Source organism: Equus asinus, chromosome 1 (genome assembly GCF_041296235.1).
Source record: "Equus asinus isolate D_3611 breed Donkey chromosome 1, EquAss-T2T_v2, whole genome shotgun sequence".
Taxonomy (NCBI): Eukaryota; Metazoa; Chordata; class Mammalia; order Perissodactyla; family Equidae; genus Equus; species Equus asinus.
The window spans coordinates 93,623,127-93,647,103 of NC_091790.1; the positions used below are offsets into that span (position 1 = coordinate 93,623,127).

Here is a 23,977-nt window from a genome sequence, read left to right on the forward strand (position 1 = left end):
TCTTCTATGAACTTTGAAAGCTTTGCTAAATAAAATGTGCATAATGGGCAAAGTGGATTTTATATTAGGCACATACCCTCATTTCTCTACTGTGTGTTGATCTTGTCAGATCTGTGTTCAGTTCTGGGCCAATGCCATCTGAAGCACATGAGAAAGTAGAGAAAAGATTTTAACAAGAATCAAATATAGCCTGCATGACAATGATTAAAAAAGCCCAGTGCTTATTATGAAGGCGATAGGGGGAAGTCTTTTCAAGTGTGTGATTGCTCTCTTTCGGCGCAGGAAAGTAGCGAGGGAACAAAGAGGTTTGGGGTGATCCGATAACAGGTAGACAGAGAAGAAAGCTGTGGACAGCTACACTCTTTCATTCATCCTCAAGAAATAATCAGGAACCATTCTTTATTTTGCCAGGCATGCTTCCAGATTCTGAGAATACAAAACTAAACAAAAAGAAAAAACAATCCTATCATCATCAAGCTGACATTACAGAGAGGAGAACAAAAAGTAAGTGAAATGGATGGTCTGCAGATTGAGAGCAGCAGGACGCCCACTAGCCCAAGGCCCGTGGCAGTGGACTGGACAACTGCCTGTGATCTGCCAGCCTCCACAGAGCGTGCCCGTCCTGGCAGCACTCAGCCTCAATCCCCCACAACACAGCCACCTCTTTGGTACCAACGCAAAAGCTGAACCGTCATTTCTGACACTCTGAGAGAGGATTGGTTAATAGATATTGATATAGCTGCTACTTATGGGCCATAAAGTTTTATATCTGTTGTGCTGTCAGTGTCTAACATAAGTGTTAGAAATCTAAACACACTCTGTTTTTTCTGGATGTTGTTTTTTTTGCCTTGGGTTTAACTGTAACATTAATCTTTCTCCACCTTCCCATTTCATTTGCAGTTTCGTAATTTACCATGCCTACTCTATTACATTATCCTTGCTTATTTATTTTATTTTACATATGGCTTTTGAAACCAGTGCATAGTTGTTTTGTTTAAATTGGTTCTAGGAGAATCTCTTTTGTAAAGGAATGCAGTCTTCTTTTCTATCACTTTTTATTTGTTTGTTTCTTTTTTGGTTTTGTGGTTTCATATTTTTGATATATGAGTCCTGTAGGCATAGTGTGTATGTGTGTGTGTTTGCATATGTGTGTAATACTGGATTCAAGTTTATTTTCTAATCTTTAAAATTAGAATTAAAGGGCATCTCTAGACTGTATTATCCCACAGTAAAACAAATAAACAACAACAACCAAAACAAAAACACAAATATTCTTATCTTTGCCCACCTCCCCTGGCTCAAATTTAAGTTGTTTACTTATCTTGAGACTTTAGGCACTATTTATAAGTATTGAATTCCTATATTTTTATTGTGTCACTCCACAAGTAAAAGAAGTTATGCAAATTACTATATGAATTACCAACAGGAATTTAGTCTCCCTTCAAACTCCTGGGATGATGAAGTGACAGGAGAGGCGGCCACTAGTATTACTTTGCTATCTGATAGAAAGTGACTCCAGAGGCTGGAAGGCTAGTGGAAATCTCAATTATGCATATTTTCTGTAATTTTATTAGGGGTAGAATAAAGCCAATGTGATCAAATATCACTCCAGTTTAATACATTCCTTTTTAAATGTTTCTCCTTTTATGTTTTAGAATCTTTTCATAGGGCCATATTGGGTCTATTTATTCATTCACTTCTGTTTAATCACTTTTGACACACAGAAGTGGTTTCCCATGAACAGATGGAGGCGATGTGGCCTGCATTCCCTCACTGCCTCACTCACTGATCTCAGTATGCTCTCACTCAGAAGACTGGTAGCTATAATTTTACATGGTTCTTTCCTCATCCAGGCAACCTGGAGGGAGAAAAGAAGTGTAGGGAGTCAAAGCCGGATAACTTCATCTCTCTCAGCTTCCTTATCTGTGAATGAAATTTCTACTCTAAAGGTTAACAGTTTTTCTTTGTTTTGTTTTTGTTTCATTCAGCATTTGCTTTGCTCAGCATCCATGGAAAGAGTGTAGCGTGGCTGTGCCAGTCTCCATTGAGAGATCGCTGCATACTCTAAGAACGAAAAAGCCTGCTCCATATAGGAATAGCCTTCCACATCTGGGCTGTAATAGCGTCACAGTTTTCTGAGTGGCACCAGCAGCTTTCCAGAGCTGTAGATGTCAAATGGTAGAGATTGCAACAGCTAATGGAATTTACAATTTTTTTTCTCAGTATCTTACACAATTCCTTAGCCCCTCAAATTACAAAGTCTTGTCTGGATTCCACTAGACAATGTCCTCTTAGCCAGTGGACAATGAGAATCTGCCAAGTAATACCTCAGTATTCTTCTGAAAGGTCTAAATCATTACTCATCACACTACGTGAGTAATAATTGTTAGCCATTATTTTCATCAGCCTGGCCTAGATGCCTCCCTCAGAAATCTTTCCTATTTCTTGCCTATGTTCTTTAGTTTGGAGACTAGGATTACATCTGTGATCTGAACTGGAAGGAGGGAGTAAAGGCCAAGAGGCCTTGGCTCAAGCTGTCATCTTAACTAGAATGAACTGTGAAATGGATGTTTGGGTACTAATGATAGTAGTTTATTGTAGGAGCTGGTGTTGGTTAAAAGTAATAGATTCTGCATGGGAAATTTCTTTTATTATTATTATTTTTTTTAGTGAAGAAGATTGACCCTGAGCTAACATCTGTTGCCAATCTTCCCCTTTTTGCTTGAGGAAGATTGTCTCTAGTTCACATATGTGCCAATCTTTCTCTGTTTTGCATGTGGGATGCTGCCACAGCATGGCTTGATGAGTGGTGTGTAGGTCTACCCCCAGGATCTGAACCTGTGAACCCCAGGCTGCTGAAGCAGGGTGCGTGAACTTAACAACTACACCACTGAAAACCTCTTTTTTTAAAGAAATACAATAGTGTTAGCAGAATATGAGGATGCTTCTAGAAACACAGATTATTTTGACTTTTAGCAAATAGTCTTTCAAATTTGTTAGAGATAGATAACTCACTAGAGATATGTGAACTGAAAAATAATATTGCTAATTATATGACTAACAGCAACTAGAGAAAATATTTAAGAAGTATGCTTCAGGGTTCTATCTTTGGCTTATATTGCAAAGATGTCTATATTTTTACTTGCATAAGGAAGAAACTGCAAAAAACGTTGGAGTTGATAATTTGAGTGTGATCCAATTATGATGAATGGTTTAGGATTTTAAATTAGATAAACAACTTGAAGAAAAAGGTCACTATCTTAAAAAATTATTTTTAATAACAATAAACAAAAATCATTACATTGGTTTCAGGGGAAAAAATATCATGGTGAATGAAGAAAACATTATTCACTCATCAATCTCAGAAAAAAAATTCTCTAATGTGACACTGAACTAGGTGTTGGGAATACATACATTATGTTCATTATGCCCTGAATGATTTCACAATTAGTGAAAGGGATGGATTTATATGTAATCCAAGACACTATCATGAAGCATGTGGTACTAGACATTTCTACAACGTGAACCAGAAGGGAGGAGACTGAAAGAATTAACCGTGTCAGGAAAGGGGTAATCAGAGAAAGGAGTCCTTTTGAAACATAGTTTTATTGGTTGGATACCATCTACCTTTCCTCCTAGCCCTGTCATTTATGATTCTACTAATGAAAACAGGGAAGGAGTAACATGGATGAGACTGCTTGTAGTCAGAATTAAATGTTTACTAAGGATGATTACAATTATTGGTAATGGTTGAGCATTGGCTGTGCATTTTAAGTTTACGAGCACAAATACAATTGACATTTTAAAATCTGTATCATACTAGTGCCCTAATTCTATTATTTTTCTGTTCTCCTGGAGAACAACTTCCCACCCTCTCCTCTATCTTCAAACCTCCAACATCTCTCCCCAACATCATTCTCAGAGGATGGACATTCTAGCTCACTGAGATAACTAAAACAATTGGAAGAGAACACTGCCGAATTCTGCTACCTCAACTCCTACTCCCTGGCATTGGAGCCATAAACTTTCCATTGCATACATCACAAACCTAAGCTCTCCAGACTCCTTTATAGACTTGCTTGCTCCAGTTACTTTCCAGAGACCACCTCCCTCACCCACTTTAATATATATTTTCTCTATACCGGAATAATTTTAGCATACAAACTTTAAAAAACAAAAAACAAAAAACTATTCACTCCCAGATAATATCCTATTCCTCTCCATCATTTTGAAGTAAAATTTCTCAAATGAATTGCTTGTTCTCCGTCTCCAAATTCTCTCCTTCCATTTAATCTTCAACCTGCATCGATCACATTTTCGCTTCTTCATTCCACTGCAACTGCTAAGGTTACTGATGACCCTCATGTTGATACATTTAATCCAGTTTACTTAATGGATTTTCAGCCTTTGAAACAGGTGCTTACTCACTTTCTTCAATTAGAAACCCCAATTTCTGGGTTTCTTTTTTTCCTTCCTAGCTCACTAGTCACTGGCTACTCTTTTTCAATCATCTTTCAGATTCCTCCCATTTTCCCACATGTGTCTGTTCTTGGTACTGGTATATTCTGTGTCTCTGCTCACCGCAAGATGCATTTAAAGCCACAAGACTCACTGAGCACTAAGGCAATGAGTATAGATATTTATATGTATCAGACCTATATTCTGAACTCTGGACTCTTACATCCAACTACATACTTGACATCTCTACTTAGTTGTTTCCAAATGTTCCAGAATGTCATGAATCTCTATTGCTATTTCTTTTAAAGTACAATTTAATTTCCAGGTCCAGCCTAGATTCTATTAAAAGGGATTGATAATGATGATGATGATGATGATAATGGTAGAGGTAGTGGTAGTGATAATGATGGTGATTATTGCTTTTTCTTTTAAGTACATAGACTCACTCTAAGAAGAATAATATTATCATTTTTAAAAATAATAAATAGAAATCAGAGTAGTTAAGTAAATTTTAAAAGATCATACAGCTAGAAAGTTACAGAGAAAGGCTTTGAACTCAAATATATATGATTTTGAAGTTATTCTGAAGTTGCTCTCTCACTAAATGAAAGACTACCAAGTCTTTACCAATTACAGCTTCTTCCTCCTACTAGTTTACCCTTCCAGAAGGAAGGTTTATTGAGATACTCAATCATTAAATTGCACTGTCTTTCTAGCAGAACTGTCCAAGAACAATCCCCCTGTTTCTTAGACTCTCCTCCAGCCAAAGCCTAAGTCCTATAATAAGTTCTTGCTAACATACACTTATACCTCACAGTCTCCAATCATGGTGTTCTCTCTCACTGCAACAAATACAAATCCCAGTTTTCAACTATAGGTGTGTTCCTGGTAGCCTTTGTCTAGAGGCCATCAACACACTCTAGGAATGCTATGGCCAATGCAAAGTATAGGGTGAGCATCCCCTTCCATATTTTGAATACTACATTCTAATTATATTAGTCTACAGGGATTATAGAATTAATTCCCCCAGTTTTTCTAAGAGTTTTATCTCCATATCTTGGGACAATGTAATGGGCTTACAATTCTTTTTCACATTTCCTCTTAAGCCTCTATAAATAGCAAATGTTGATTTAACTACTGAAATGGGATTGTGGATGTGGCTGGCACCAAATCCTTAATACAGTTTGTAAAATGTAATGTTCATCTTGTTAGATCTATCTTACTGTGTCAATATGCCAAGATTATTTGTTCCTGAAATAGTAATCTTAAACTTTAGTGATGGCCTTTAATCTAATCATTATGGCCCTGAAATTTACTGAAAGTATTGAATTCAACAAAGCAAAGTGGTGCTCTCAGAGACTACTTTCTACCTCATAGATTCCTATTTTATGTGAGAGAATATAAAGTAACTTGATCAAACACTTTACTAAGTGCATGTAAACTCATAACTTGATAGTGATCTTAAAAAGAGATTGATTTCATTTGTATCTGGAGATGTCTTAAGTATATTAACTCTTTCGGATTTTGTATGAGATTAAAAAATTACCAGAAGAAACAAGAAACACTCAAATGAAAACAGTGAAAGATGAGGATAATGTCAAATCAGCACTTATGTAGAATACTAGGAAATATCAGAATTTAAAGAGAATAGGAATTCTTAGAAGCCAATGTCCTGTCTTAGCCCATCCACCTCCTACATTAATTACCTAAGGGAACTGTAAGAACTGAGGGCAAGGCCAGGATAGGACACACTTTTTAATATGAGTTTGAATATTTACCTCAAGCTCCAGAAGGATATCTTGCTCAATTATGCTTGATTAAGTAGATAAATGCTCCCCACCACCTCACCTTGCATAGACTAAAATACACTGAACATGTCTTCTTTCCCCTTTCTCCTTGGACTCAAACCATAAAGATGATGGCAAGAAAAAGCTTGTGCAGGGCTAGTGGGTGATGAAACTGCATGTACTTAGCACAGTGTAAATAAATAAATGTCAATGAAATTCCATCGTGTTAAACTAACAGCATAGAGAGTATATAGAGAATATAGGCTGAGTCCTGTAACAAACTCCAATTCTCAATAACAAAATACAATTTTAATTTTCATTAAAGACATATACTTATTTAGGTTGATCAGGAGTCTCAGGTCCACACAGTTATTCAGGGACTGATCCTGAGAGACATTCTACTAGCTTTATTTAACCAAGAGCCCCTATGGCCACCAATGAAAGAAGAAGAGACAATGGTACTGAGAAGGCACACCCCTTGTTAACTTCCTGTGCCTCCTGACATCTGACATCCCCTGCCACTCCATTAGGGAGTTCTAGTCATATGATCCAATCCATTTGCATGGGAGCCTGAGAAATGTCGTTCAGCTCTGTGCCCTGGAGGAGGAAATGGGCCTGCTGAGCATCTAGCCAGTCTTTGCTGTAGCTCATACGCTCCAGATATCTGATAAAACTTCTCCTTACACAGTGTTTGCAGAGCTGCACCTAGACCTGTCCTTGCTAGATCCTTTGTAGTACCACCCATCATGATTGTGACCTACTGATGGATGCCTCTCAATGTTTATTAACTTCAGATATTTGTGCTGACCCAAGAGTCAGTTTTTCTTTTGTTCTGGATTGCCCAGTTTGGAGAATCTCAGTTCATTGTTATGTTAAAGAAAATAAAAAACTTACTGAAGTCAAGAAAGAGAGGCTATATTGCTTATTTTTAATTTACATGGCTTGGGGCTAAAACTTATGATAAATACAGATTTATCCCAATTAATACTTTATAAAGCCAGCATGATGAATATTTGCATTTTCTTCGCAAATTTGTCTATGTCTATAATTACTTATGCAGAGATTAAGCTTCATAGAAAAAGGAAAGTTTACTTTAAACTTTATGTTTATTTTCTTCTGGCTTTATTGAGGTATACTTAACAAATAAAAATTATATATATTTAAAGTATAAAATTTAATGATTACCACAATCAAGTTAATTAAATATATCCATCAGCTTAAATGTAAGACCTGAAACTATAAAACTACCAGAAGACAGCATAGGTGAAAACTTCTTGACATCAGTCTGGGCAATGATTTTTTTAATATAACACCAAAAACATAGGCAACAAAAACAAAATAGACAAGTGAAATTGCATCAAAATAAAAAGTATCCATACAGCAAAGGAAACAATCGACAAAATGAAAAGGCAACCTATGGAATGAGACAAAATATTTACGAACGTATATCCAAAAATGGGTCAGTATCCAAAATATATAAGAAATTCCTACAACTAAATATCAAAACAACAAATAACTCAATTAAAAAATGGGCAAACGACATTTCTCAAAAGAAGACATACAAATAAACAACAGGTACATGAAAAGATGCTCAATATCACTAATCACAGGGAAATGTAAATGAAAACTGCAATGAAGTATCACCTCACACCTGTTAGAATGACTGTTATCAAAAAGATGAAAGATAACAGGTGTTGATGTGGATGTGGAACAGAGAATTCTTGTACAATGTTGGTGGGAACATGAATTGGTTCAGCCACTGTGGAAAGCAGTGTGGAGGTTCCTGAATAAATTAACAGGAGACCTACCATATGATCCAGCAATCCTGTTTCTGGGTATATATCCAAAGGAAATGAAATTGGTGTCTCGAAGAGCTATCTGCACCCCCATGTTCCCTGAAGTGTTATTCACAATAGCCAAGATGTACTGATTTTAAAATTATATATATAAAATTACATACATACATACATATATATATATATATAAGATTGTTTTTCTAATATTTGGGCTTTTTAGAATACTCATAAATTTAAAATTATGAAGCTTGTGACCTAATTGTTATTGTTACACCTGAAACTAACATTTCCCGGATATAGACAGGTGTATGCGTATGTGGGGGAATGGATGGGGGAAGAGATTCAAGGATATAGAATATTTTCTGTCATACACAAAGCAGTATTTTACTTATTTATAAAATGATACCTCTCATTCCCAAAGGTTTTAAAGGGAAGGGGATTGTAGAGATACATAACATTTAATATTAACTTATTAATTTAATAAATATGTGTACCAGGCACTGTTCTAGACTGTGAAGATATAGCATGGAACAAAGTAGAAAATATTCCCTGCTCTCACAGAATTTATATTCTCGTGTTGATTCATAATATCATAAGTGAGACATTGAGAGGTTGATGAGGAAATATGAGGGAAAAAGTGTGGAAAAAATAACACCCATACAAAAATGCATAACTATAATCTGATATACTTGAGAATTAATTTGAAATTTGCCATTGAAAGAAGGAAGAAATTCATCATTCTCTATGTGTACAGATCCTCTTCAGCTTGGTGGGAAGATTCTAAAGGGAGAAAATGAATAAGTAAACAAGGGAAGGGGTGCCTCCATTCTTAGCTCAGTAAGTCATATGTGTCTTGTTAATCAGTCATGTGGTAAATAATGTCACCAGACAGCCCTCGTGTTTGGGCCCTAAGCACTTCATATGGATGGGCTACAAATTTGGCTCTAATATTTAGTAGCTAATAAAAACTGGGAAACAAAATAAAATACTGAAAATAAAACATAATTATTTCACGAAAAGTCTTACTATTCTTCAGACCATACCAGAAATAAATATTCTTGTAGCCTTCTCAAAAATTAAAACATCTTGGGGATGGCCCAGTAGCACAGGCGTTAAGTTCACGCACTCCACTTTGGCAGCCCAGGGTTCGCCTGTTCAGATCCTGGGCGTGGACCTACGCACCACTTATCAAGCCATGCTGTGGTAGGCATGCCACAAATAAAGTAGAGGAAGATGGGCATGGATGTTAGCTCAGGGATAATCTTCCTCAGCAAAAAGAGGAGAGTTGGAGGTGAACGTTAGCTCAGGGCTAATCTTCCTCAAAAAAAAAAAATTTAAAACATCTCGTGCTTGTATAAAAGTTGCATGTCCACATCCTTCTCAATTCCTTACCTCTGTTAATCTATTTAATTTTCACACAACCTTCTGAAATACCAAAATTATACTCAATTCATCTGTGAAGAAATGGAGACTGAGATGAAATACTTTGCCCAAGATTTTACAGTTCTGAACGGGAGATGAGACTTGAACGTAGGCACTGCTGAATCTGTCTTGTAAACCGCTCTACTAGACTGCCTCGTTCTACATTTTACTCAAAAGCATGTTGAAAATAGAGAAAGAGAATGCTAATATCTTTGGTCTTCACACATATAAATCTTGCCCAGCTCCTGTTTGTTTTACTGACTCTCTTGCCACGTTGGAATGTTTACAACTTCTGTCATTTTTTTTTCTATTTCACATGCCAGAAAGAGTCCTATCTTTTTCACTCCTGTCACTCACCCGTTCCATGCAGGAAGACATAAGGATGCCACGTCATGATATGAACATGAGCTTTGAAATTAGAAAATTTCATGTTTGAATCCGAATGCATCCTGTGGCAGTGGTTGTAATTTTCACGAAATATGCAAACAATCTATGCTTCAGTCTCAGTTTCCTCATACTGGGAATAATAGTACCTTATAGGACTGTTGTTTGGATACCAGGATGTAATCAATATAATGCCCTAAGAATAATCTTAGCATATTATAAATATATTAAAACTATGAGATATTGTGGAGAGTTTTGTTGTCTCAACCATTTACAACATGCTTACAGTGAATGAGTAGTCACTGGGGATATAGTGTCTACAAATCTCTTATCAGTCCTTTTTTGATGTTTTCCTAAGTTTCCCTTCTTTATTGGCAAGTGCTCTTATACAAAGGATCCAATAAGAAATCTAAAAGATAAGCGTAGTCATCTCAAAAAGATAAAGGCATAGTGACTCAGCAAGAAGGAAGTGTTGTAATTTCATAGACTAGGATCTAGGTACCAGCAGAGGCTGCTCATAAAAGGCTAGTGTGAATGCTGCCTGCTTCTCCACTGCACACAGACTGCCCTCTTCTCAATGCTCGTCACCAGGGATGTGTTCCATACATAACAAGAGAGCACTTTGTTTACAGTAGTATTTTTATTCAATTTATCTTCACAGTCCAAGAAAGTATTTAGTTTCCCTTAATGATATTAGCCACCCCAACATTTATAACAACATAGGACATAATTACTTTGTTTTAACCTAATTATAGACCTCATTAACACCCTTTCCTTTCCACCATGATTAAAAATCTCCTAAGAACTGAGGTAGGGGACCTCTCATCTCTGAACGGTAGAATTATTGTGATTTATTGTTTATCCTGGAAGTCCTGAGCACAGACTGACTTATTATTGTGGATCCCCACTGAGGTGAGCAGAAGTTGGGGGCAAAATGCAGGGCTTCTGCGGGAGTGTGCTTATCCTCTCAGACCCAGTCACAATTTAATATGGAGCCTGTCACTTCCTGCACAAAAGCATGAAGAAATCTCAGGAGGACAAACCTCTAGCAATAACCAGCTTGAGAACGTCATTTCTGCCACTGGAAAAGTAACTGTATCCCTTTATTGGAAAAGAAAAGCCACAGGAAGTCTTAAATATTCCAGCTGGTATTCATTTTCCTCCCTCCCTGGGGACGTCTTCCCCTGTGGTCTGAACAGTCAACCAGTTAAGTGGAAAAAGACTTATAGTTTACTCATTTCCATTCTTTTGCTGACGAAAACTCACATCTATACATTTTCCCAGGAACAACACTCATTTGCTATAATAATTTTTAGCCAGAAGATCAAAAATCCTGGCATCACAATTAGCCCTAAGGTCCAGAAGGAAGAATTGTGAATTTGAGAGTTCATGCTATTATTAAAAATGAGTGTTTACAGTTACCACAGGGGCATGATACTATGTTAAACCTTATACCATTTTCACAGTAGGTTTACAGTGTGAACTTTGATGGTGATGATAGGAGAAAAAAGTTTTTTTCTTTTATGTGACCCGCCATCACAGCATGGCCACTGATAGATGAATGGTATAGGCCCGCACCCAGGAACCAAACCCCAGGCTGTTGAAGCAGAGCACACCAAACTTAACCAGTAGGCTACCAGGGCTGGCCCAGAAGATTTTTTTAATGCAAAAAAAGAGTTAACTCCTGCCCAAATCAGGACATTTTCTATAGGCAGAATGACATGTTGACGTTCTTTAGATGCATTGAAAGGAATCCTGGCATCTAGTTTGTAGAACACTCAAGAACACATGATGGTGTTGCCTAGCTCTTGTGGAAGAAGCCAGGTGGCTTCAGAAAACAACCTACCCGAAGACTTAGAGTAAGCAAGCCTAAAGCATTTCTTGTTTTTCCTTGAACTCATTCAGATTTGCTTTAGGGCAGCTTCCAGGTGGTTTTAATTTGATACATAAATTGATATTGACTTTCATAACTTAAGAAAAAGAGTTGGAAATATTTAATTGTTTAACGAATTTTTATTAGTTGTCAGATGCTGAAAGTTCAGAGAGAGACAAAAAGAAAAGATTCTTGCTCTTGTTATCCTTTCATTTTCTTACCAAAGCAAAGTAGTCATGCCTCATTCTGGGTAAAGAGTTAATGGAGTGTGCGCTAATTGAGAAGGCATCTCGCACCCACCAGGGCTAAACGCTCACTCCAGACACTCCTAGAAGCTTTGCACATTGTTTCCAAAGCTCTTTACAAATCATCATAAAAGAAAAATGATCTCAGAAGCACTTAAAGCCTTTTCTACACCCACTTTTCCAATAAATCTCAAACACATCTTTCATTTTGATCACAGAAATGCAAATTTTCTGACAGGCAAACTACAGCATGACTAAGTCCAAATGGAGTGCAGTGCATTTACTCAAGTGGAAAGGATAATGCAATGAAATGCAAAGCCATGAAACATAATGGATTTCACTCAACTTCAACTTCCAAACTGTGCATGTTGGCTTATTGTTGGTGTTGGTTTTGCACATATTATTGTAAAATGATCAAACCAGTTAGAAAGAAAAATAACGATTATACAGTGCAGGTAATTTAATGTGCTTATTTTTCCTTAAATGTATTTTTCACATTTTTCTGTAACTTTGATTCATAAAAAAGTTATATTTGATAATAGTAAAATAATTCCAAACCAATCAGGAGTATAAGTTTAATTATTGTTAGGCTGGGTTTCATAATAGTTACAGAAATGAAAATGTGTGGTCTAGTGTCTCCTCAGAGTGCAGGATAATGGTTGCTAGGCAGCCTCCTGTTTACAGAGAAAAGAATTTCTTTATCTGCAGATGTCAACAGTGCCTCATCCTCTTTATTTCCACCAGAATTTATATGGTGGGCCAGGGCTTGGTGAGCGGTGGTAATTTCCTGTGCAGTATATACTGCCCTACTTGTGAGGAGCATATTGCTGTTCAAGGGTCAACATGCAAACACACGGGGGCATTACTGAAACCAATGGATGTTACCTGGAGAAGCCAGCCTGAAAATATCTAGGTGGCTAAAAAGCTGCATTATAAGTATTTTAGTTGAATTTTACTTTATCAAAGCAGTATATGTACCATAGCTTAAAAAGTTAAATAGCAAACTAAATGGATTATAACTAACGGGTTGTTTGCTGCCCCACTGCCTCCCACCCAGTGTTCTTCTCCATAAACAACCACTCTTGCCTCTTTTAGTTGTTTAGTCTCCATAAATCTAAACAACATGAATAAATTGCTGTCATTGGACTCATTAATTTCAGATGTTATCTATCGTTTTGCTGTTATGTGGGCGAAGATTTAGCTCTCTTACATTGCTAACACTTTTACTTGATGCTCTCATTCTTTTATAATTCCGTTTAAAAATTTGGTGTTAAAGCAGTATTCATTGTTTATATTATTAAAAATTGTCATAGTGTCATAACAGGATCACATTTGCCTTTTTTTCAATTTGTCCTAAAGTTAAATATTCCTTACTTGCTTGTTTGTTTGTTGTTACTTGCCTAGAGTTTTTTTGTGTGTATATTAGTAAATCATTCAACATCTATCATCCTTTCAGTGCAATTATCCAAAAAGTAATAAAATTTAGGAAACTCTGAATTTCAAACTTTCTTTGGAAGCCTTGTCAACCTATGAAAATAGAAACCAGTTTAAGAGGCAAAGAGTTTATTTGAGATCAAAGAATTGCAATTCAGGGAGCACAGATTTAGGTAGAAACCCAAATGGCGTCCCAATTACAGGGTGAAAGAGGAGGGGTTTTACGGGGAAAGAAAAGGGGTAATTATGTGAAAAGAAGAGGAAAAGAAAAAAATCTTCTATAGCTATTAATAAGCTGGGTTATTCTTTAGTTATACACGGCTGGTTACAATTCTAGCTTCAGAAAAGAGCCCACAGTCATCATTAGACTTTGGGGTCAGGATCTCTGCTTTCCTGTTAGTTTTACAAACAGTTGTTTGCAAGACAGTGTTGGTTTGGCCCAGTCCAAAGGTTTGGCCCAGTTCAAATAGTGCAAATTTTCAAGGAGTAAGAAGTGCAGGCAATTTCTCTGAAATGGCTTCTCTGGCTCTTTTTAAAACTGGCTCCCCTTAGGCCAACTTTTCCCAGTCTTACTACCAGAGATCTTTATTCTACTGCATTGTCTAGGTCTACTCCTCAGCTATGTGCCTTTGATTCTCTTCACTGTCATCCTAAGTGGAATATTTTATTTCCTGTATATCAAGTCTTCCCCTTTCTTGTTTTACTCTATTGTTTGGGTGGAGCATATCCTCCAGTAGTGTCATCAACTTAAAAAGATAGTCCAAGGACAGAGATTGTGGTGATGCCACCCTCGGCCTTTCTATTAAATTACATTGCTCCAAACTGCACAGAGTGTTCTCTATGCCTGGAGCACAGCTGTGCCCTTATGTTCCTTTTTCACTGTCATCCTGGACATTCTCTTTGCTCATCTCCTGTGTTGAGGCTCCTGTTTTCTTTGTAACATGTCTTTCTCTTTCCTGGTCTATTCCTTCATTTGGGGGAAAACATCTCAAGCAGCTTTCTGGAAAAAGAAGCAAAGGAAGGAAATTTTTAGAAATCTTACGTATCTGTAATGTCCTTATGCTATGCTCACACATGACTGAGTTTGACTATCTAAGATAGAAATTATTTTTTGTCTGTATTTGAAGGCACTGCTTCAAGTAAGACTGATTGCTGCCTCCAAGATTCAATTAAGAGCCTGGTGTGTTCTGTTCCATGAGCCTTTTATTTGGTCTTTCTTTCTCTCCAGAACTTTTAACATCTTTTTATCTCTTGTGTTTTGAAATGTTGTTATGCACTATCAATATGTGTCTATTTTCTTAAATTTTGCTAGTCCTTGTCAATCTCAAAGCTCATGTTTTAGCAGGTTAAATAGGAGATATGGGCATCTTCATTTTCTTTAAAGTCTCTAGGTAAATGTAGGAGAAGCAAGGTTCAGAAATATTTAGTCTCAGACAATTGGTGAAGCAGACCAAAAATCTTTGGAACCCCTCCATACCCTCTTAAACTCCATACTCCCTTTTCCTCTTTTCCTTGCCTTTTTATCACATACACAGAACCTTCATATTCTCCCCTATTATTTTTTTTCTTCTCACCTGTTAAGCTATGACTTTGAATGAAATTTTCCCCCCATGACTCTCAGCATTTTAGTGCCCTTCATTTTAATAAGAATCAAAAATTATGTTAATTAAGCACCTATTATAATCCAGGCCCTGTAGACCTGTTATAACACTAAGTCATAGCTGTTATCATAATAGTTTACAATTGGGGGAAAAGTGGCTAAGAGAGATAAAAGTAACATGAAAAATCACTCACCACATAGGGGTAAAGGCATGACTTACACTCAGTTCTACCTGATTTCATGGCCTGTCTTTTTTCTTACAATCTTTCTTTACTTTCTTTCTTACTTTCTAGCAAACTGTAAATTAACGCGAGATTGTGTTCAAGTTACAGAATGAAAAAAATTGTTGTTTATCAAGTTTATGAATTAGGTACATTTTAAATGGTTAGTTTACATGTCCAGACATTGTAATCTAGATTCAAGATTACGTTGATTAACAGGATTAGGTTTAATGTAGATAACTGGATTTTCCAGCCTTTCCTTGCCTGACCTCCAGTCTCACATAAGCTTTATGGAGTGGTTCATTATAATGTTGGCAAAATATCTACTAAAGAAATAGTCAAAAATTTTCAAACATTGCTTAAACATTGTTCTTTTATAAATTAAGTGTAGACTAGATTGCTTAGCTCTTGATTATTTTTGTGGCTTCTAATTTTCAAATCATGATCTTTCACACACTCAAGGCAATTCTTATTCTGGTGGGAAAGTTGCATTAGTAATAATTTACGTTGCCCAGGCAGTGGTGGAGAAGAAGCCTCTCCCAAAAGGAATAACATTTGTTATCACTCTTAATTGTTTTGTAAGAGAAAAAAGGTTGTTAAAAAATAAGTGAATCTGTTGCTGAAAGAATAATACTTGGAAATATGCCTGTGGACAATAAATCACCCATTAGAAACAGAAAAACTGAAACTGTACCCGTTGGTGTGTGACCACTCTTCTTTTTATCCAGAAGCCTCATGTGGAGAGAGACAGATGCTGAGCCTCTGAAGCACTCTTTCTAAAAATACATACACAAGAATCTTCTTCTCAGCCTCTTCTAAAGTGAAAACAAGATCAAGAAACTCTATCATGAGGTTGAGCTATATAAAATGAAACCAGGAATAATTATATCAACTGAGATCATAAACCTGATGATGGGCTTCAAATTAAATTTAAGGCAATGTACAAGTATAAGAACAGATTATTCCTTCTTCAGAATCCTAGACTTTGAGACTAAAGGAGCAAAAGAATCTATTTATTTGATATTAGATATATGTTTTGCCTATAATATGTCTATAAAATACTAAAGTTCCATTTACAATAGCCTCATGAATGGACAAGGAAATTCTATACTACTTCGATTAATTTTGTACGTAGTTATAAGAATTTTAAAAAAATAAAATCCTTTTTTTGAAGGCAGTCTGACCCAATGGTCTATCTATGTGTCCCTGGTACATTGTGAACTGAATTCTGTTTGGAAGACATGATACCATTCTGTGTACTTGTGAGGTAATTTTCTACTTTTAGTTCTCTGTTTTTATAGAACTTCTCATACTGGTCTTATCTCACTGAAATATCTCTCTCCACCAATCAGAATTTACCTAAGAACAGATTGACTTGTGCCTAGTTCTGGTTCTGACATAAATACCAGTGAATACGTAGAAAAGCCACAAATTCTCTCCACATCTTCGTAAAAGGAAGAATTTGTCTTCATCAGTGGTTCTCAGTCCTAGTGGCACATTAGAATCACCTGGGAAGCTTTAAATTTATTTTTAAAAAGTATCCAATATCTATCAATCTTCTCTTTTCACTATTCTTCATTTGGGTACTGCATGCAGCACAGAGACAGCTATTCTTTAGAGTCACTAAACTACTCCAGTGATTTTCAAATTCAAAGGTGCACATCAGTCCCCTGGGGAACCTTGTGGAAATGCAGATTCTATTCAGTCACTCTGGGAAAGGGCCTGAGATTTTGTGTTTTTAACAAGCTTCCAGAAAATTGTAATGCAGCAAGTCCACAAGTGGCAGTTTCATTAATAAGGATATAAACGCTCCTTAAGAATTCTTTCAGGAAAAGACAAAAGAAAGGAAGAAAGGAGGGAAGGAGGGAGGGAGGGAATGTGGAAATTAATAAAGGGAAACCTCATTTAAAATGGAGTTGGAAAGCCAGAAGGGGGAGTTCCCAAGCAGTACCACTCAAGGTCAATTGCAGGAAAGTTAGTCAATTACAGACCCAACAGAAGTCCTCAACAGCAAAGACTCATTAATTACAGGAAGAAAAGTACATTGCTTCTCAAGTAGAAATTGACTACCCCAGCAACTCAGCCAATGAGAAATCATCAATACCCTGAACTCTTACTTTTCTCCAGTGGACTTTATTCATAACAACCCCTCTCAATTTCCTCCTTTTTCTCCATAAAATAACATTCCTTTCCCTTGTTTGACGGATTTGCCTACGGTCCACCATAGCATGCACATTCCAAATTGCAATTCTTTAAAGATTTTATTTTTTCCTTTTTCTCCCCAAAGCCCCCCGGTACATAGTTGTGTATTCTTCGTTGTGGGTTCCTCTAGTTGTGGCATGTGGGACGCTTCCTCAGCGTGGTCTGACGAGCAGTGCCATGTCCGCGCCCAGGATTCGAACCAACGAAACACTGGGCCACCTGCAGCGGAGCGTGCAAACTTAACCACTCGGCCACGGGGCCAGCCCCCCAAATTGCAATTCTTTGGCTATTCTAGAATAAACTCATTTTACTGGTAAAATAACTGGCTGTTTTATTTTTAAGTTTGAAATAGGAAGGAAGGGAAACTATCTCATATAATTAATATATTTTCAGGCTTATAAAGTTCTGACATTTGTCAGAAATACCTAAAGAACTAGATGTACAATTTAAATAATGAGGACAAGTTTGTCTTGAATAATTAATATTGTTTTTAATAGGAATCTCCTAGAAAGTGTATTTCTTATATCACAAATTTGAAACCTGTATATAAAATACATAATTTCATTTTAATAAATGAACTTTCCCAAATCATGAATAGTGACTATTATTATGGCTAAATTTATGTGTCAACTTGTAGGATGTTTTTGGATGGGATTAATATTTAAATTGGAGAACGTTGAGTAAAACAGATTGCCTTTCTTATATGAATGGGCCTCAGTCAATCAGTTGAAGGCCTGAATAAAACAAAAAGACCGGCCTTCTTGAGTAAGAGGGAATTCTCCAGTAGTCTTCCTTCACTCTTCATCTATACGATCTGCCCTGTTAGGTCTCCAGTCTGCTGGCCTTCAGACTGGAATTATCTATCAGCTTTCCTGGAGTCTCCAGCCTGACAGAACACACTGCAGATTTTGGATTTCCCGGCCTCAATAAATATGTGAACCAATTACTTATAATAAATTAATCTCTCTCTCTCTCACTCTCTCTTTCTCTTGGTCTTTTTTCTCTGGAAAACTGAGACTAAAACAGATTTTGGTACCGAAAGTAGGGTGGAGCATGTCGAGATACCCTTTCTAAGATGAACGATAAGTTGTTTTCAAAACAACTTGGATCTTCCAACAGCCAAACAAACAAACAAACAAACAAAGAAAACATAATACCTAGTGGACCTGTTTGGATGTTGAAGGCAACCTATTCTTCCTTTGAGTGTGTTATTGCACTTCATTTACCAAGTGACCTAAAAAGCTGCTGGTTTTGAGTGGGACCCAGAAGAAGTAAAGGTTTTTGAAATAGGTCCAGGCTGCCATGCAAAGTGCTCTGCCATTTAGCCTTATGTTCCAGCAGATCATGGTGCTTGAAGTGGCAATGGGAGATAAGGGATGCTGTTTGGAGCGTTTGACAGTCCCTTATAAGTGAATCACAGCTCAGACCATTAGGATTTTGGAGCAAGATCCTGCCCTTCTCTATAGATAACTACTGTCCTTTCGAGACACAGCTCTGGGCCTGCTACTGGGCCTCAAGAGAGACTGAACACCTAATGATGGCCCACTAAGTTACTATGCAATCAGAGCTGCTCATCATGAGCAGAGTATTATCTGACCCACCAACCCATAAAATAGGCAGTGCACAGCAGCACTCTATCATCAAATAGAAGTGGTATCTACAAGATCCAACCTGAGCAGACCCAGAATGTACAAGTAAGTTACATGAAAAGTGGCCCAAATGCCTGTGATCCCCACTTCTGCTACACTGCCTTCTCTCTCCAAGGCTGCATCTATGGCTGCATGGGGTGTTCCCTCTGATCAGGTGATGGAGGAAGAAAAGACTTGGGCCCAGTTAATAGATGGTTCCACAAGTTACGCAGGCACTTCACAAAAGAGGACAGCTGCAGCCCTGTATCCCCTTTCTGGGACAGTGGTAAAGGAAAATCCTCCAAGGGGACAGATCTTCAAGCAGTATATCATGGAGAGATGTGCAATTGAATGCTAAGATCAGTGATTTGGCTGGATGGGCAAGGAAACATCTATGGAAAGAAGATGATTAGAAAATTGCTAACAGGGAAGTTTGGGGAAGAGGTGTTAGATAGACCTCTCCGAGTGGGCAAAAAATGTGAAGATATTTGTGTCCCATGTCACTGCTCACCAAAGGGTGACTTCAGCAGAAGAGGATTTTAGTAATCAAGTAGATAAGATGACCTGTTCTGTGAATACCAGTCAGCATCTTTGCCCAGCCACCTCGTCAGCACCGAATGGGCTCATGAACAAAGTGGCCATGGTAACAGGGATGGAAGTTATGCATGGGTTCAGCAGCGTGGACTTCCACTCACCAAGCCTGACCTGGCTACAGACACTGCTGAGTACCCAACCTGCCAGCAGCAGAGAGCAACTGAGTCTTGCATATGGCACCATCCTCCAGGGTAAATAACTAGCTACCTGGTGGCTATCAAATGATTACATTGAACCATTTCCACCATAGAATAGGCAGCATTTTGTTCTTAACGAAATAGATACTCTGGATATGGATTAGACTTTCCTACTCCATGCTTCTGTCAAAACTATCATTTGTGGACTTACAGAATGCCTTACCTACTGTCATAATATTCCACACAGCATTGTTTCTGATCAAGGAACTCATTTCATAACAAACGAAGTGCAGCAATAGGCCCTAACTCATGGAATTCAGTGGGCTTACCATTTTTCCCACTATGCTGAATAGCCGGCTTGATAGAATAGTGAAATAGCCTTTCAAAGACTAATTTACAAAGCCATCTAGGTGACAATACCTTTCAGAGCTGGGGCAAGTTTCTCCAGGAGACTGTATGTGCTCCAAATCAGCATCCAATATATGGTGGTGTTTCTCCTATAGCCAGGATTCACGGGTCCAAACATGAAGAGGTGGAAATGGGGATAACACGACTATAATCCCTAGTGACCAACTAGCAAAAATTTTGCTTCCTGTTCCTATAAGCTTATACTCTGCTGGCCTACAGGTCTTTTTTCCAAAGGAAGAAATGCTTCCACAAAGAGAAATAACAATGATTCAGCTGAACTGGAAGTTAAGACTTACCCCTGGCCACTTTGGACTCTTCGTGCCTATGAATCAACAGTCAAAGAAAGCAATTATTGTGCTGGCTGGGGTGGTTGATCCTGACTACCAAGGGGAAATTGGACTACTACTCCAAGATGGAAGTAAGGAAGAGCATGCCTAGAAGACAGGAGATCCCTTAGGGTATCTCTTAGTATTACCATGTCACGTGAGTAAGGTCAGTGGAAAATTACAACCGCCGATCCAGGTGGGACTACTAATTGCCTAGACATTGAAGAATAAAGGTTTGGGTGACCCAACCAGGCAAAGAACCATGACCAGCTGAGGTGCTTGTCAAAGGCAAAGGGAATACAGAATGGGTAGTGGAAGAAGGTAGTTATAAATACCAGCTAAAACCACGTGACCAATCACAGCAATGAAGCCTATAATTGTTTTGAGTATTTCCTACTTATTTTGTTATGAGTGTGTGTGTGTGTGTGTATGTTAAGCAAATATGCTTTCTTCCTCCTTTATCCCTTTACATAACATAGGATGTATTGACTTTATATCATAGTATTTAAGTATTGTAAACTTTACATCATGGTATTTTAGTTATGGGATGTCAAGGAGAAGAGTAAACATCATCCAAGGACTTTAAATCCTCCTCCAGGAAGACAGTTACTGCATTTTCAGTTGTATGCAGGACTGTTGTATCACATTAGGCTGAAGTATGACATTGTTATTGTCTTTATTTGGAGATTAGATACAGTTTAAGGGTACTCATGTGGGTGCCAAGTTGACAAAGTGTGCTTTTGTGATGGTTAATTTTATGTGTCAATTTAGAGGGTGTTTTTGGACATCTAAGCTGGTGAAATTTGATAAGCTAGTTGCCACCCATAACGTGTGTGAGCTCAATCAATTGAAAGAACAGAACAAAAAGTCTGGCCTCCTCAAGGGAGAGGAAATTCTCCAGCAGAATGCCTTTGAATTTCCTGTGGCACATGGTCTCTCCTGGGTCTCAAGCCTGCTGGTTCACACTGCAGATTCAGATTTACCAATCATGTAAGCTTATTCCTTATAAATAATGTCTACATATACACATTTTATTGATCTGTTTTTATAGAGAACTCTGACTAATAAAACTATTATATAGCCACAAGAGGCATTTCTCCCTCCTACCAGCCCCTCTCCCCCGACTTTGCTCCCCAGTGGGTCTCATATGCAATACAGACCCCGAGAAGTTTCCTCTCTCTTATTTTCTGGGTCATACATCCAAAACTGGGAGCATATCTCTTTCCTCATGCAGCCCTTCTCGTATCCATTACTTGTAACCACTTTCCTTGCCTCTTCTAATTCACTTTCCAAATCTCAGTCGGAGAGAAATTTCTAGATCATAAGTGTCCCATCCTTCCTTGTTTAAACATTTAAATGCCTATGGCTTTCCTCAGGCTCAGTTCCAAGCATAGCTCCCAAGACTCAGGGTGAAGTGATCTGGTCCATCTCTCACCACTTCCTCTGACAGTATTTGTATTCTTTGAGCTACTAATTTCTGACATATTCTCTTTACTGCAGCCCTCTTGATGGCTATCCTTTGAGGGTATATTGGTTAGGGCTCCCCAGAGAAACAGAACCAATAGAACATATATAGATTTATGGAAATGGATTTATTATGAGGGGTAGGCTCATGTGATTATGGAGGCTGATAGACTGTCTGCAAGTTGGAAGCCCAGGAAGGCTAGTGACATGGTTCCAGTCTGAACTTGAAGGCCTGAGAACCAGGGGAGCCAATGGTGTAAGTCCTATTCCCACTCTGAATCTGAAGGTCCAAGAACCAGGAGTGCCAGTGTCAAAGGGCAAGATAAGATGGATGTCCTATCCCATGCAGAGAAAAAATTTACTCTTCCGCTGCTTTTTTTTCCCTAGTCCAGCCCTTGGCAGATTGGATGTTGCCCACCTGTTTGGGTGAGGGTGATCTGATTCAATGCTAACATCTCCAGATACACTCACAGACATGCTCGGAAATAATGTTTCACCAGACATCTGGGCAGCCCTTAGCCCATTCAAGTTGACACATAAAATTAACCATCGCAGGAGGGAGCATGGTAATTCTCCATTTTGCTCACTCCCGTTTCCTGACAATTTTCTTGAAACTTCTTCCATAATGACTAAACCAAAGCCTTTCTTGAGCCTTCTTAACATACTCTGGCAAAATGATCAGCACACTTTATTACCATCACTTTCTTAACTGTCTATGTCTTTCACTAGACTATAAACTTCACAGTCAATAGTGCCTGGCATTTAGATGGTAGTAAATAAAGTTTTGTTTATTGAATGAATGACAGAATATTATGTTTTTCTCCAATTATAAGTATCAAAAGAAAAGGCTACATCTTAAGACTACATATTAAATGGATGTTTCCTTTTTATCAAATATTTAGTATACAGAATTTAGGAGACAGAAAGAAAACATTTAGTTTGAGATTCAGAAAACAAAACTTTATAGTGTGTTAAATAATTTCTCAGATCTGAGGTATTTTTCACGTGCATTAATATGACTAATTTTCAGTTGTAACTCTTTCTCTTCCTGCTCCATGGAGCATACAGGCTTAAGGAAAATAGTCTAATTTTTCTGTTTTATTTTTGTTTTTTTTTTCTTGCCAAGGAGATTTGGGACATATAAACCATTAACGTGTGTTTTCATATATCTTGGTGGTCAGTGTTAGAGAGTTTAAGGTGACAAATCTGTTTTGTGGGTGTTTATGAGAGGCGCTTTCGGAGCACAGAATTCAGTACAAGACCAGTGGACGACCTTCAGATGAGAGCGTGGTTTGAAACTGTATGTCTGGAAATGGATTGAGAATATCATAGGGGCATCGTTTACAGCTATAACTCTTCACATTTCACTTTTACAAGACTTGTTACTTTCTTGGCTAAGGAAGGGGTAGAAAACGTGTCATCTGCCCATCACTGACATCAAGTACAAAGCTAAGTACTACAGTAAAACCTTTGAGATACTTTTGCTCAGAAATAGTAGAAAGTGAAACTTTATCTATGAAAAACAACTAAATTCCTATATAAAAATGTCTACAGAAATTCCCTTATAACTGTCGACATAACAGGCTAATTGTTCTTGATATTCATCAATACAAATAATAAAATATTTCTGCTTTAGCTCCATATATTTCCATCCTGCTTGAAGTTAGAAAATGCATTTTTTTTAAATGTAGAAAATCAGACTTTCCCCTGATTTGACTGCTCATCCCTGCTTGGAGTGATCATTGGATTTTAATGTAGCAATCCCAAGGCATACACACAGAAACATTAATTGCAAGACGAAAAGTCTAAAAGTGAAAAAAGGAAGGACAATACCATTGCAATAATTTCAAAAAGGTAACTCCATTTTGCAGGAAGGAGATCCTAGATTTAATCTCTTAAAAATCTTTCTATTCTGTTTTAATGTGGTTACCTGAAAATGGCCTGGCAGCAATACATAATGCACAGTATCATTAAAAATTGAACCATGTACTTTTACAG

General features: G+C 37.5%; 1 pseudogene; it reads left to right on the top strand.

Annotated features, from left to right (window-relative positions):
- The first annotated feature begins 513 nt into the window (after positions 1-513).
- Positions 514-20,627, top strand: LOC139045494 (uncharacterized; annotated as a pseudogene).
- Positions 20,628-23,977: the final 3,350 nt, after the last annotated feature.